This window comes from Tachypleus tridentatus, chromosome 1 (genome assembly GCF_004210375.1).
Source record: "Tachypleus tridentatus isolate NWPU-2018 chromosome 1, ASM421037v1, whole genome shotgun sequence".
Lineage (NCBI taxonomy): Eukaryota > Metazoa > Arthropoda > Merostomata > Xiphosura > Limulidae > Tachypleus > Tachypleus tridentatus.
In genome coordinates, this window is record NC_134825.1 from 100876218 (window position 1) to 100892500 (window position 16283).

The 16283-nt window shown below is 34.5% G+C and overlaps 1 protein-coding gene across 9 annotated transcripts in view; it reads right to left on the reverse strand.

Moving 5' to 3' along the window:
• Positions 1 to 16283, reverse strand: part of ash1 (histone-lysine N-methyltransferase ash1) — a 128945-nt gene that overhangs the window by 94292 nt on the left and 18370 nt on the right. Inside the window, exons 2-3 of one of the 9 annotated variants that reach the window (XM_076514953.1) lie at positions 5833 to 5920; positions 1116 to 1196 (exon numbers count right to left, since the gene is read on the reverse strand). The exons of 6 other annotated variants lie outside the window; for them this stretch is intronic. The gene's annotated coding sequence lies outside the window, so the exon portion shown is untranslated. Of the gene's footprint in view, positions 1 to 1115; positions 1197 to 5832; positions 5954 to 16283 lie in introns of all 9 variants that reach the window. 2 more of the 9 variants (XM_076514942.1, XM_076514931.1) reach the window with 2 other exon arrangements.

The following is a 16283-nucleotide window of genomic DNA, read 5'->3' on the forward strand; positions in this document are numbered from 1 at the left end:
ACAATATCTTGAAAACAGCATATGTGCTTTCACAGCATTTACTCAACATTTCACATATCACTGAATTTGTACAGCAGTCACACCAAATCAACATGCTGGAATCTATGCCCATTATTGATGGATTTCATGTAGACAAACCAAGGATCATCATCTTTACTGCTTATGTAAAAGTTTCGTGGCAGAATTCTCTATATAAATGACACTGATCTCTGATCCAAAATGCTTTTCACAAGCTTCTGCACATTTATCTTACTTTATCTTTAAAGATGCCAATCAAAGTCTGTTTGTTTGTGACTTCCTAGCCTGTGCCTTAAAACTATTTGCTAGATGCATTTTAAAACTCAAACATTATGTACAAACATACAGAAAAGATCAAGCAAATGAAACAGTTTTACTGAGAAAAATGCATTCTAAAGTGTGTGCTCAAACATATTTAAGTTCAGAAAAGAAGAAAGAGAGAGATTCCTCTTTTTCTGTTCTGGGAAAAGCTAGTGCTTTGAAAAAGTTTGATTCTTATTCTTACTCACCCACACCCACAAAAACATACTGGAGATGATGTTTTCTCAGTAGAAAAGAGTGATGATAGCCAAGAATATACATAGCATAAATCCAGTACTTGTTTGTTTGATTTAGTTAAATAGAACTGAATACAAATATAAAACATGGAAGATCCTTAGATTTCAGCTAACATCACTATACTTTTACCATGGTATAGAAAATCATTTTTCAACCTCTTCAGTACCAAGTACCAGTGTTCAATTTAAGCTGCACAAAAACCAATCAAGTCCCACACACTTCACTACTTCAACCATGCACATCCTCAGTAATGGTTATGAGTCTCAATTGTTGATGGCCTTAATGACCCTGGCAGTCAATATTCTGTCAATTTTGTTTTTTTTTATTGTTTGTTTCTGAAATCAACTAGGGTTGAAAAACACCTGTATAAAGGACCTTATAAGAAAAAGTTATCTAAACCTGAAATTAAATTGTTGAGCTTTATACCTATTTCATGGTTCATACAAGTTTATCAACTGTTTTTTCAGGATTTCATCAAGTATTTTGCTGAAATAATTTTATATTTCACTTTAAAAATTAATGAAAAATATAAAACTAACCTTTATGATGCACCAGTAGCTTTATTTTCAGGTGAAAAGTTGATATGACTGTTGACACTATCTGAATTTGACTTCCTTCTTCTAGATGCAATTACATATTCAAACTTAAAGTCCTTTATGATGTAATATTTATTGTTCTTACATTATTACATCTTTTATTACTTAAAATTTATTGTGTTAATTACCAATTCAAAAATTGAGAAGAGCAATGTATTATTGTACAACTGCACTTATGTCTTTGCTCTAAAATGTTTAGTACTTTGCCTCTAGTTTTGCCTATGCCAATTAACCCCACTGTGACAGGTCACAGGTCAAATATCATGCCATAGCACATTTGTGGACTTCCATTCAAAATTTTATTGAACTACTATTTTATGAATGTATGTCAATAAGTCTGGTATCAAACTGTATATTATAATTGAAATTTTAGTATGATCAATTAGTTAATTTCTTAATTTAAAAGTAAATATTAAAAAAGAAACCCTAAATAATGATTTGTGTGCCATGTGATATGTTCAATACCGAATTGATTCAAACTGAATGTTTGTAATGTACAAATAGTCTGTAATTTCTTGCAAATTAGGAACTAAAAGTACTGACACTGACAAATTAGAATATCAAATAAGAATCCCCAAAATTTTCTTCTGTTGAGATATCACTCATGTATTGAATCAAACACACTGAAGCCCCATTCATATCTTTTCAATTTTAGAAAGACTTCTGTATATACTTATTGCTGTTATATAACATGTAAATAACCAATCAAAAGCTCAGAATGTCCCACTAGTAACTTTCTCAGCCATTTTTCTTAATAGCTATTTATCATTTGCTCTAAGTCAATGCCCACACTTTCTTCTCTTTTTATGTTTCAAACATGTTTTGGATTTATGCTAAATTTAGCATATACTATCATTCAGAAATTAAAGCTGGATAGCACTTCACAAAAAATAATCACAATATATACTTATAATTTGTGTATTCCTTCATAATTAGTATAATAAAGGGAGGACAGTTTAACAACTGGAAATAAAATTTAATAAATTGCAGTAGTTTAACAAAATGAACAGTTCTCCAGTCCTGTTCTCTAAAAAGTGTAAATCGAAGTTCAAAATATTTATTATATAATAACATTTAAGTTTTAAGAGATATAACTTGTACCCTTGTTAATAAACAAACAATTTACAACAATTCATTATGAAATTACCAAAGATATTAAAGATTTTTCTTTAGTACATAAAAGAAGTGGTGGTTTTGAACCATGAAAGGTTAAAAACATGGAACTAAAAAATATCTCAAGTAAAAACCGATTCTCTCTTACAGAGGAATTATTACTCAGAAAATTAAAAATATATAAAGCTTTAGAAAATCTGAGGTTTACAGAGAGTATCTACATTCAAATAAGAGATAAAAGACAGTTTTGTTTTGATGTATAATATTTAAAACAAAATATCTACCAAGATATTCCTTCCAAAGGTATTTCAAAAGATGTAAAAGAAATTATATTTTGAATTCTAAAAATACTCATGCATGAATAGTAGAGTACATTATTTAACTGCTTTAATTACTTAAAATACATAGCATTGTTTTACATTTTATAAACTTTTTGCATTCAAGTACAAAATACCACAACCAAACAGAAGTTTCTTGTGTGAAACACAAGTTTTCCCCCTAGCACAATAGTTATGCATTTTAATGTGGCTAGAACTAAAAATAATATTCTTGTGTATAATATGAGTGGTCAACAAAATATTCTTTTGGTTTTTGACTGTTAAAGTCAACATGAAAAGCATTCAAAGAAAATATAAATAAGACAATGATCTTTTTGGAAAAGACAACCAATATATCTATAAAAATGTTGATTAAAAATAACTCAAATTTGTAAGAAGTTATTGTTATACAAAAGAAATCAATTGGTTACATCAATTAAAGTGTTATATTCTGTGTAACAAATGCATTTTTGGACCTACAGAGGTAAAAGAAATTCACATTAATTCTAAATTTCCCCAGTAAAGTTACTGATACTTTAACTTGTAGTGTAACTAATAAAATATATGAGAGAGAAATTTAAATTTAACAAACAATTTACATAAATGTCAATGAAATTAAGAACAAACAGAAGAGCCTTTTTTCTGAGCTTCTTTCTTCTTGATCTTTATTAACAAGACAAGACTAACTTATGAAAGATATTTAATTTATATATGTTGAAAGCTTCTTTCAATGGAATGCAATTTATTTTGATATAAAAGAAAGTTCAGTACTTCAGGAATTACACAAAATATGGATCTCTTCTGTTAAACATATGTACACTGTAAATGCAACTTTATATGTTACTTATTAGTTGGATGATTTAATTAATTACTTACAAGTAGAAATTACTTCAAATAAAGTCCCATAAACTAATCTATTAATTGAAATTATTATTAATCAATAAATTTAATAAAAATAATCAACTTATCACCACTAATGTTTCTGATTATTCCAACAACTGATTAATCCAAAATGAAAATGAAACACACATTAGAAAAACTATCCACTAATCAAAATTAGTTATTCCAACTACTACTATTTTCAATTATTCTAACATTCAATTAATCAAAATTATGATTAAATCAGGTGTCATAAAAATTATCAACTAACAATCAAGCTATGTTGGTTATTATAAAGCTACTAAAGCTATCTCCCCTGTCACTGATTTTTGAACTGCTGAACTGTCTGGCTATTTAAATGTTATATAGTGTGCAAATTTATAGTTGATCTTTTGCATTTAATTACACAACCATTCTTTAACAGTTAAGTGGACAGGGGTCTAGGTGAGGAATCCAGGTGCAGACCCTCCCAGAAATTAATAACTGTATTCTTTAATGTATACAAATAGAGAGAAATCTAGCAGGGTAAGTCCAGGGAGGTCTGACCACCCTCATCTATTTGTATCAGAAATGAATAACTGTACTACTTAAAGTAGTATGAGTAAGTACAGACCTGGAGGGTTTGGACCTCTCCATTTTTTTCAGAAATTCATAAAAGCAGTGAAATGTCATCACACTACTATATAGTATATAAAAAAAAAATAATTAGATGCCAGTCTTCTCAGATTTTCTGAAATAACACAAATGAATTCCAGTTAAGGCCTCAGGCAGTAAATGATTACACTATGTAACACAAATTTCATTTCTGGATAGTATGCATTATTTCTTAATTGCTTATGTTGTAAAAGTATGGAAAATAACCATTATTCCCTTCAAACTTTGCTTTTGTGACCTGGATAATGAAATTTAGAAATTAACCTATTTTCTATGTAAAAACAGGCAAATTTGCACATTTTCATTTATATTAGATCTGAACAAAACAATATATGAATCAAGATTTACAAGTATTTATACTAAAGTTATACAAAAAATGTTTAGAAGTGAGTAGTTTTTCGAGATTTGTGACTGTAATGTAAATCACTTTCACATATCAGCCTCCAAATATAGTCTCCCATCATGTTTATGTTATATGGTCCCAGGTCACAAAAGCAAAGTTTGAAGAGAAAAATAGGTCTTTTCCATTTACTTTAGGCATAAACAATTGGAAAATAACACTTTCTGCCCAGGAACAAGTAAAAATGTTGTTACACAGTGTTATTTATAAGCTAATACAAAAATATGAACATCAGAATAAATATTGCTAAGATAACTTTTGTGCCTTACCATTTTCAGGAGAAAAATGTTTTTATATTATTACTGTTGTCTACAACAGGTGAAAATGTAAATGGTATGACTGTATAAAAATTACTGTTTTTGTAAATTTGAAAACAAACATCCTGTATATGAAGGAATGTTATACAATTTTTGACATATGATTATAAATAATTATAATTTTAACTTAATACTTGAAATGTTTGTTCCTAACTATTCTTATTTTATGTCAATCACATTACTAGATGTAAGTTTTCAAACTGTTGAATTACAAACTTACTTATCTAATCATTTCCATGATACAGTTATGTTTAACTTTTTTTACTTACTTATGGTACCTTAGAACCATATGTTTAATGATTAATTCAAATTGCCATATTATTCTAGTGGAAGTATCTTCATTCATGTAAAAAAATAATGAAAATTTATTTACAGCATTACACAGTGAATATGATGTTAAACACTGTTGCTACGTTATAACATAATACTACATTATCTGAATAGAATTTCTAGTTTTACTTTTTATTCATTTTTATTATAGTTTTCAAACTCTAAGATAAACAAACTTATGCTATTATAATTCTTTTGTTGATTTTAAATTTGAATTACTTGAAGATTAACCAAAAGTACTATGTTTTTACTTTGGCTATGTACTTGTTTGCCTAATAAATAAAGTTATGACTGTAACAAGTCAGGTGAAATCAACGGTGTTTAAGTTACTCAAAACAGAATCAACACTTTAGACCTGCTCCAATGGTTGTAAACTATGGGTGTTAAATTCCATTAATGTATTAAATGTAAGCATTTAAATCTTATGCTGATTAAAAAACATTGAGAAAATGCTATTATTTTCAGGTACAAACAGCTCTATATAATAACACATACCACAAAAACTTCTTATACACACACACACACACTAAAATAATAATAAAAAAATTGCACCTGGAGTATAATAATCACCAGCTTTCATTACATAGTGAAAAATTAATCATATTATTACTGAAATGGTAAACTATTAGTCTAGCATATATTCACATAACTGTTTCCCTGCTCCCCTGTCCTCCACACTAGATCCAGCAGGTTGCTTCTTTCTGACATGCTTCAACACTGTTCCCTTGTAACTAAACACTGCAGAGAACAGCTTGTTTTATTTTTGGTTCCCTTAATAAAGAAATACCTAAGTGGCTTCACTTACTTTAACTCCCAAAGACAATCTTATGAAAAGCTGGTTTGTTTCACACAAAAACAAAATAGTTGTTCCAATTGCAAGTGATTAAACTTTTACTTATGACATGAACTGATATATTTAGAAACCTGACAAGTGTTTGTTTTGTTTATTCAGAGGTAGATTATAAATATACAATTATAATAATAATTTCATGTAATTTTTTTACTGTTACAGTCTTGTATTAAATTTGATAGTAATACCTTTTTGTTACATTTTATAATTTAACTTTAGTAAGAGTAGCAATATAGAGAATTCTCCAAAATTGAGTAGCAGCATGACATATTTTACAAAGGCAAGGTTAATGCCAGTAAAGTCCCATGTTCAAAATAATAATTTGTCCAGTAATTAACACAGAAACAAAACAAGGACATAACTGAACTAGCAAGGACCAATGCATTCAGAAAAGAGACAAACCATTGAATCAATAGAAAAGTGCTATATAACTATGACTTGAAACAACATAGCATTGATAAACATGGAAAGTCTTGTGCAAAACCAACAGGCCTGTAGAAGTGTATGCCAAAGGTAGTACCTTTGAGTCCATCAGAGTATGTAAAATACAATCCATATGAGCAAAATATCCAGTGGAAATGCCTTGTGAAGGATAATAAGATCAGCAATTCTCATCCTCCAAGGCAATAAACATTCAGAGGAAGCACCTTGGAAACACAGGATTAAAAAAAAATAAAATTACAGGTAGGAGTGTGACTGTAAATATTCTTATAACCAGCCTATTGCCAACATACATATCATACATCATCCACACACAGCAAGCTGTAGTACTAAACATAGTGATTGTTAGCCACAGTACTGTACCATATCAAAATAACTGTATGCATTTAAGACTGAAGGACTGTGAAATTTAAATGAATAGATTAAGCACAGTTCACCTGGGGAAAAAATATCCAGGAAGAGTCTTGGAACATATCAGATTATGCCACGTGCAATCCATCTAGGCCAAAATATCCAGTAAAAGTGACTTGAGTAAATTTCCAAGATCAACAAGTGTGATCCGTCCTGGCAAAAAACATCCAGAATAAAAGCCTTGGGTATATAACATTCAATAATATGGCCAAATGTGGTTTGTACAGACAAAACCATCCAGTAAAAATGGATTATGCATGTGTGATACATCCAAGCAAAAACATCTAAGAGAATTGTCTTGCATGAAATATAAAGATCAACCAGTGTGGTCTGACTGAGCAACACCCATGTGTCTTTATTACATAGGATTAAACAAAATGCAGTTTGCTCAGGCAAAAAAAACACTCATGGAAGCACCTTGGGCTACACTGGACTGTGCTAAATGCTGTCATCTATTGGAGCAGAAAACCATCCACTGGAAGTGTCTTGCATACAAAAGTTTTGATAAACAAGTGCTGTCTGACCAGGCAAAAGCATTTAAAGGAAATGCCTTCAATCTTGAATATTATGTTATTATATAATCAGTTTCGTATAGCAAAGAGAATGAGTATGATAGCCATCTTTTCAATAAGTGGCTACACAAGATATATACATATATATAGTCTGATTTTATTCCTTTGTTATACAAAACCCACTCAGGAGGAAAACTCCTCAATCTACTATCCCATTGTCTGAGAACCAGAAATGGTAAGGACTACATGCTCCACTAGAAAATATGGAGGACAATACACACTGAGGAATGATACACCAGAGATAGTGTAATGGGTATCTGCAATTCCCTACTTTAAAAAATAAGGTGACCTCAACTGGAGGAATTTTGGGTCAGTAGGGATGGCAGAAAATTCCATCTGTTAAACTCAGGAAGAGCATGAGTGAAAGTCCTTTATATACAAAACAGTCATAATATGTAGACACACACACAATCCACCATACAGTGAGCATTATAGAAGTATACAGAATTATTGCTAATATAATATGAGGCATATCTGACCAGGCAACACCTGCCACCAGAGAGGATTCTGAAATATGATATATATCAACTAAATAAAATAAAAAGTAATATAATGTTGACTTATCTCAATAAAAAAGAGAGAGACATGTAGAATTGTCACAGAAGGAAGACAGTTCATGTAGGTAATGTGCAACAAATATATTGGAAGTTGTCCATATACCTGAACAATCTCCTCCAAAGAATGGTGGATCTGAGCAGCTAAAGAAACAGCCAGATAATGAATGTGGTGTGAATAAATATTATGCAAACAGCAACCTTCCATGGACAAGTCAGAATATGCAAGATATGAGTCGAAACCCAACCAGTGAGTGTAACAGGTGAGAGATCATGTGAAAAAGGAATTTCATGGAACAAAGACAGGAATAAGAACAAAAATGAGCCACATAACAACACAGGTATGAAGTGAGTAAAGGAGTAAATCTGAATATGAATGGGAGTAATATAGTAAACGGAAAGTAAGGAATTGGGAGAAGCTAATCAGCCTTCCTTGGTAACTGACATCTTGGGAATAAAGGCCCAATCTGGATAGAGGATAACATATGAGGAATGGTGAAGGATGCAGGAAATATTAACTGGATATATATTGGTATAATGATCATCTCATGCCCCCTCCTGGCATGAACACTGCAAAGGGTTCAAAGGAAGAACCTGACAGGGTTTGAAGGACTACACAAAGCCCAATCCAGCAGAACAAAGGTACAAAACTACACTTGAAGATAAAGTTTGGAAACATTTGAATGAACTATGTCTGACTGCAGTTGTTTCAGTAAAGATCAGAGCACAGGAAACCATTTCTGAGCCTGCCAATATGGAGCAATAAGTGAATAAGTGAAATGTCTCTGGAAGAGATTCTGATCATATAGGTTAAAACCCCTCTTCACTGAATGCACCCACCTTTTCCTCCGAGCTGAGGGGTGTGAAACTGTAAACCCAAAAGATGGAACTTTGACCTTTCATTGAAAGGCAAATACACTTATATGTAGTGTTCCAAGATAAGAACACACCCACTGAAATACCTGAGGACAAAGGGACTACTCTGTATGGAGAACTTGGTAGGGACAAGTGATCAGTCACAAGATACATAATATCAGGAATGTAACATGTCCAGAACTTCCACTGTAGTCACTGGCCCAGTACAGGAGATACAGAGAGATCTGGACTTGGTTCCCCCTTGCTTGGTGATACAGCTGAAAACAGTGGAATTGTCAGAATGAACTGGAACCACCCATCTTCACGGGATGAAATGAACAGTCAAAAGTTCTAGGATGTTGACAAGGTGAGCAGCCTCTCAACTGATCACCAACCCCAAATCTCTAAAAATCAAGAAAAGCCATCACCACTCCAAAGAAGCATCAATGGACAGATGAAACTTCGAAATAGGAATCCCCACCCTGGTCAAGTCCCTGTTGAGCCACCAAGAAAGATTGACCCTGATTCCAGGGATAGTCCAAGAGATCATGGAAGAAGTTCCACTGGTCAAGAAGTGTACAATGAAGGCAAAAGATACTCAACCGACCCAAAGGAATAAGAACTTACAAGGAATACTACAATTGTAAAATATGGAACCTCTCATGCATTGAGGGAAGGAGAAGGTAGGGCCAGATGAAGATGGAAACTGAAGAAAAATCACAAATAAATGCAATTCTGCATGTTGTAATAACAGACTTCTTGAAACGCCATCCAATTAGCTTCCAAAAGAAGCAAACATGAATGACCAACAAGAATGAGAAGAGGCAAGCAAGACCCAGTTGCCCATGAAGAGGAGAGTCTGATGACCCAATGAGTGAAAATTATTGGCAAAATAGCACACCAAACTACACAGAGCCAAAGCAGGTCTGAACAGTGGCACAACTGGAAAACAAAATCCCCATGGATGAATTGAAGAAAACAACATGACACTGGAGCAACTGAAATACAAAGATAGGTATTCAGCATAACTATTTGGTTATTCAGAGTCCCAGTGGGAAAAAAACAACAACCCTGAAGTGAGAGACAAGACTCCATGGAGAAGTAAGGCAGCTCCAGATAAGAGTTCAACTGGAACAAGTCTACAAAAAGGCAACCAGTTAACAATAACAAAACTGGACTCAAAATTAATTCCCAATTAGATGTGACTGGAACTAACAAACAGTAAAAGGAGGTATATATTAACAGCCAATAATCAGTGTCTGCTGTGCAAAACCCACACATGTATCAAATATTAAACAAAAAAATGTAATAATCAAACTCTTAAATGCAAATTTAAACTCAAGTAACTTATATGGTGAAAGAACTACAGAAATCTAACTTCTAAATACTGAGCAGAGTACACATGAAAGACTTAAATAATCACATAAGGAAAATGGGGCAGCACACATAACTCATATAAACTTGTTAAACACGGGTATACATACATGGAGTGAGGAATATGCACAGAAAAACACAGATCACCTGGAAAAAAAGAACAATACCTAACCCAGCAGATTCATGGAGACATCTTAAGAGGTACAAAATGCTCTAGACAGGAACTTTCATTCAGTAGTTATATCCTTTTTTACAAAAATCCTAACATGAAAGTGTTTGCCAAAGTGAAGACAAGCTCTTAGTGAACAAAAGCTTGTACTTCCCAGCATACATCATCTCTCCTGAAACCTGAGGACTCTTGTAGACCATTGTTTATTATTTTGAGAAATTCATCATCAAACATGTCAAATCTCAAATTCATATGAACAAATTGAAGTTCAGGAAATAGATATATTTCAAAAACAAATGAACAGAAACAATGGAAATCAAACACAGGAAGCTGAAACTGATATAAATTTGTGATTAAGCAAAGTCTAAATTCTGTAGTCAAATGGAGAGCAAGTTAAAACACATATCTACATACTAGAATGCTACTGAAAAAGTGAGGATTGCTCTAGAACAGCAGAGAGAGCTAACTGTACCAGTATAGAGGACACCCCATTATTGCTGGAGGGCAATCACATGATTAGCACATATTCTGAAATGGTATGAAACTGATGGGGCAAGAAAGACCAGGGTACTTTTTATGAAAAAAATTAGCAGAGCTTAGAGGGTAGTCCAAAATCAAGACAGACATGTAATGTTTGGCCAAACACTGGTAGGATCCACTCAGGTATAAGGAGTTAAAACAGCATAAATATTTTAATCTGAAAATGTGTAACAAGTGACTGATAGCAATAAGAAGTAAATAAATCTTATTATTTTTAAATATTAAACAGTGCATTTGTGTTCAATGATGATACATTTTCATTCATAAAGATTACGATTACAAAAGTAACAAGTTATTATGGCTGAAGTCTGGAGACAGGAATTACTCTGCCTTTTCAAACTTTTCCCCACTTGTTAGCATTTTCTTAAAACAAAAATTAAATGTACACATTTTTCCTAGTTGAAAATGTATTTCCAATAAACATGCACAGAATAGCTTGATTTCATGCATTTGCCCATTAAGATTTGCATGTCACTAGCCCTGAGCTATCTCCCATCTATAAAACATGTTTATGTTGAACTTTGCTATTGCATTATGCCATCTTTACGCAACAATGATGATGGCATAAATAGGAGAGCTACACAACTATTTTCTGCTGTATCACCACTTATGCACTTGCACTCAATTTTATTCTTAAGCAAGGCAAAACGAAAGTGTACAAGAAGTTGGAAGGATGGATGAGAAGTTGTTTGAAGGTGAATATCTATCAGAAGTATACTTTCATGTACAAAAAATTTTAACTTCCAAGATGATATCTCACTTCCATACACAAAGAAAACATTAAACCTAGACTAGTTATCTCCAGAAAGCACACAATGGGAAAGCCCATGAAATGTGACACCCAATGACAGAGGTTCATCTGTAGCAGACCACATCTTGTTTTGGCCAGGTTATATTTTCCATCTAGGAGAAAAGGCAAAAAAAGTCCTGAGTGTCATATGAATAGGTACAATTTTAGCAATATCAGCTGAACACTGGCACATAAACAACTGGTCAGCCAAGTGTGGTAGGGTTAAGGCATGATCAGACGATATGGTGTGTATTTGACAGCAACTCAAATGAACAGACCAAGATGAGGGTGATGACCTATGATGGAAACTATGAAAAGAAGACTATGTCCCAAGAAATAGCAAACAACCCTAATCCAACACATTAAACAACCCCAGTCTGAACATGAATTAAAGTGAGAAACTAAAATGAAATGAAGAAGAAGAGAAAAAGAATTATCACCTTTCCAAGAAGTCAAAGTTTCAGAAGTAAAGGCATGCTTGGGGTAGATAACACACTCTAAGACCTCCAGGTGAGGAAAAGAAACATAACAGAGACCACAGAGATAAATATGAGAGACACACAATATCTAGGAAAGCATCTTATTGCAGTAAGGCCCAACAGCAGAGAAAACACACAAGGAGTGATAGAGCAGAAGAATTACCCACTAATGTTGTGAGAGAAGGAATTTCTCCAGAAAGTGATGAAAGTTAATGTTGAAGGGTGATAAGAGAGATAAAAGTGTGAAAATTGGACACTAGAAGTTAAAAGGTTTGCTCCCAAACAAGTAAAAGAAATTCCAAAGAATGCGAATCAAGGAGTGGAAATGAAAAATGGCTGTAAGTCACGAAAACAAGAGTCAAGCAGATAAAAAGATGAAGCAAGTTAGTATGCATGTCTAATTTCTCAAGAAACATGTTTGCATGAACCCTTATATAAGGTGAAGGATAGAAGAGAAAGTAAACTTGTGCATGAGTTTCATTTCGTAAAGCAGGGAGGAACTGAAAATTACAGGTGAATAGAAAAAAAAAGAATGCACCTATGAAATCATGTCAAGGAAGGGGTTAGATTGATTGATTTAGTGTTTTATGGCACAAAGCAGCTAGGCTATCTGTGTCAAACATTGGTAAAAAGGTAAAAATAAATTAAATGTAGTAAAATACAGAAAAGGAAATGAAGGTAAAACAAAACATAATTGAAAAACAGAAAAAGCATAAAACCAATGCTGACATCTAGTTTACAATGGTAAGAGAGAAAGAGAGTAAAAGAAGTTGTAAAGTATTTACTCTAGCAAAATGGTAATGATCATAACCCACCAGGAAGACTAACAGGTAAGTTCAACAACCACTGTCAGTCACCTGAAGTTGGCCTTTCCAGTCCTAGTTCCGAGTTATGTGTCATAGCAGCCATTATCAAAATGTAAAATAATAGAAGTTTTAGAAGACATATAGCAAAATTGTAATAATGAGTAGCCAAATGTCCAGTAAAAAGGTAAAAGTAAAGTAAATGTAGTAAAATTTGTAAAAGTAAACGAAGGTAAAAACAAAACAGCAATTAAAAACAGAAAATTGCATAAAACCAATGTTGACATCCAATCTATAAAGTTGAAAAGAACTTCTGTAGCAGAATGGTAATGATCATAACCAGCCAGGAAGACAAACAGGCAAGTACCAGAACCACCATCAGTCATCTGAAGTTGGTCTTTCCAGTCCTGGTTCCGGGTTATGTGTCATTATGGCTAGTTCCAAAGGGTAAAGTAATAAAAGTTTAAAAGACATGCAGCAAAATTGGAATAACAACTTGCCAAGACGACTAACGGGTAGTTCAAATGGATAGTTCAAACAGCAGCGTTAGTCACCTAAAGTTGGCCTTTCCAGTCCTGGTGTCGAGTTATTTAATGCTCTGGCCATTTTTCAATGTCAAATTGAACTAGAGAGAATAAAACTGTGAAAAGGGAACCACAATTAAAAAGATGTAATGAATAAATATCCAATACTTAAATAAGATTAAAAAGATTAATGGCCATTAAAAAACTAAAAACTTTATCAAGGTGGACAGTGTCACCATCACCAATAACAATGTCCAAAGTTACAGATAAACCCTGGGAAAAAACATGTTTAAAATAGTGCCGTCGTTGAGAATCGTACCGATGGCAAGAAAGTAAAATGTGGCTGATAGTGATTTGAGTGTTACACAAACTACACACTGGTGCATCAGTTCCAGATAAAAGAAAACAATGAGTTAAAAAACTGTGACCAATGTGTAGGCTAGTTAAAACAACTTCCTCCTTCGACACCTTACGGAAGCTAGATGGCCAAAGCCCAATATAGGGTTTTATTCAAAAAAGCTTGTTGTCGCATTGCTCACTCCAAGTGGACTGCCAGCTGGCACAGAGTCAAGCCTTGAATACAAGACCATAGTCCATGTACGGAATAGGCACAGTGGTGATAGTGCCTGAGCAGATAGATTTAGCTGCCGTGTCTGCAAGCTCGTTCCCGTGAATACCAACGTGGCCTGGTATCCAGAAAAACTGGATAGAAGTAGCAGTTAATGAGAAATGGGCCAGTCGGTTTTGAATATCAGCGAGAACAGGGTGTGAGCCAACGTGTAGCAATTCCAGGGCCAGTATAGAACTAAGCAAGTCAGTATAAATAGTGCACTTGAAGTACTGCTCAGCTTCAATATGATCCAGGGCAAGAGATATGGCATACAGTTCAGCAGTGAACACAGAAGCTGTAGAGGGGATTCAGCACACAACCACCGAACCACAGCAAACCATAGCAGAGCCCACTGAATTACCTGATTTGGAACCATCTGTATAAATGGGAACGGAATGATTGTTTAAAAGATGTTCATTAAATAAATGACGGTACTTCCAATCTGGAGTATCTGCCTTTTCTAGATGACTGAAAGACAGGTCACATTTGGGGGCTGTAATAAGCCATGGTGAGATGGGCTAACCTGTGGAATCTGCAATGTTATCCAAGAACAGACCCAAGTCATCCAATTGCATCTAGATGCGAAGGCCAAAAGGAGCAATGGCAGATCGTCTGTTCTTAAAAATGTACGGCCCACTGAGGAAGGAAAACACATCCCCATGTGGGATGCTTTGGTAAGGAACGAAGTTTCAAAAAATATAGTAAAGATAGTTGCAAACCGTGAAGGTGCAGAGAAGGTTCATGAGATTCAACGTACAAACTTTGAACTGGAGAGGTGCGGAGAGGTCCAGTGCAGAGTCGAAGTCCTTGGTGATGAATGGGGTCTAGCATCTTTAAGGCCGAGGGTCTGGTAGAGGCATAGACCATTGATCCATAGTCGAGGTTTGATCAAATAAGAGCACGATATATCTTTAACATAGAACATCGATCTGCTCCCCAACTGGTAGTAGAGACGACAAGGAGGATGTTCAGTGCTCTTGTGCATTTGACCCATGGCTGCTTTAAATGTGGTATAAAGGTCAGCTTACGGTCAAAGATAAGCCCCAAGAACTTGGTCTCAGGGACCACTGGCAGCAAAACTTCACCGATATGAGGTTCAGGATCAGGTTGGATACCCCATTGGTGGAAAAAGTGCATGAAAACGGTTTTAGAGAGAGAGAAATTAAAGCTATTTGCCATAGTCCACTTCTGTACACGATTGAGGGAAGTTTGTAGTTGTCGCTCAATATATCTCATGACAACTGACATGAGATTTGAAAGTTGTCGACATACAGCCCATTCACAATAGTGAGAGGGAGTTGTTCAGTGAGGGCATTTATCTTTATACTGAAAAGTGTAACACTCAAAACACAGCCCTGAAGGACTCCAAGTTCCTGTACAAACGGGAAAGTTTCGAGCCCACACGAACTTGGAATCTCCTGTCCATTAAAAATTTTTATAATAAAAATTGTTTGATTCCAGGAACCAAACAAGATGAGCATTAAACATCCTTTCTAAAGTCTTACAAAGCCAGCTCATCAAAGCAATTAGACGGTAGTTTGAAGGAATCTTGGGATCTTCCCCTGGCTTAGAGAAAGTTAAAATAATAGCCTGGAGCCAGGCATCAGGAGAAACATTCTCCTGACAGAGCTGGTTAAAGACAATCAGAATGACACCAAGAGAAGCAGGAGATAGATGGTGCAGCATGTCATAGTGTATACCATCAGGTCCAACAGATGTACTGCCAGACCGACGAAGGGCCATTTTCAGTTCCACTAGTGTAAAGGGACAATTACAGTCAAAGAGACAGTCAGTTCGAAAGGAAAGAGGTGAACGCTCTGCCCGAGTCTTGAAGGCCAAAAAGGTGGAGGAACAAGCAGAAGTGCTAGATACCCGACAAAAGCTTTCACCTGGAGTATCAGCGATGCTCCGGACATCAGCCACCTCCTGACCATCAGAGAGTAAGATTGAGGGGGGGACAGAATTGTAGTGCCCACTGACCTTTCGAATCCTGTCCCATATGACCTTGGAACTGGTGGTAGAAGATATGCTAAGTGTAAACTTAATCCAAGATTCCTTCTGGCTTTGACGTCTTACCCACCTAGCATGTGTACGAGCCCGTTGGAAAGCAACGTGATCAGAGAGCATAT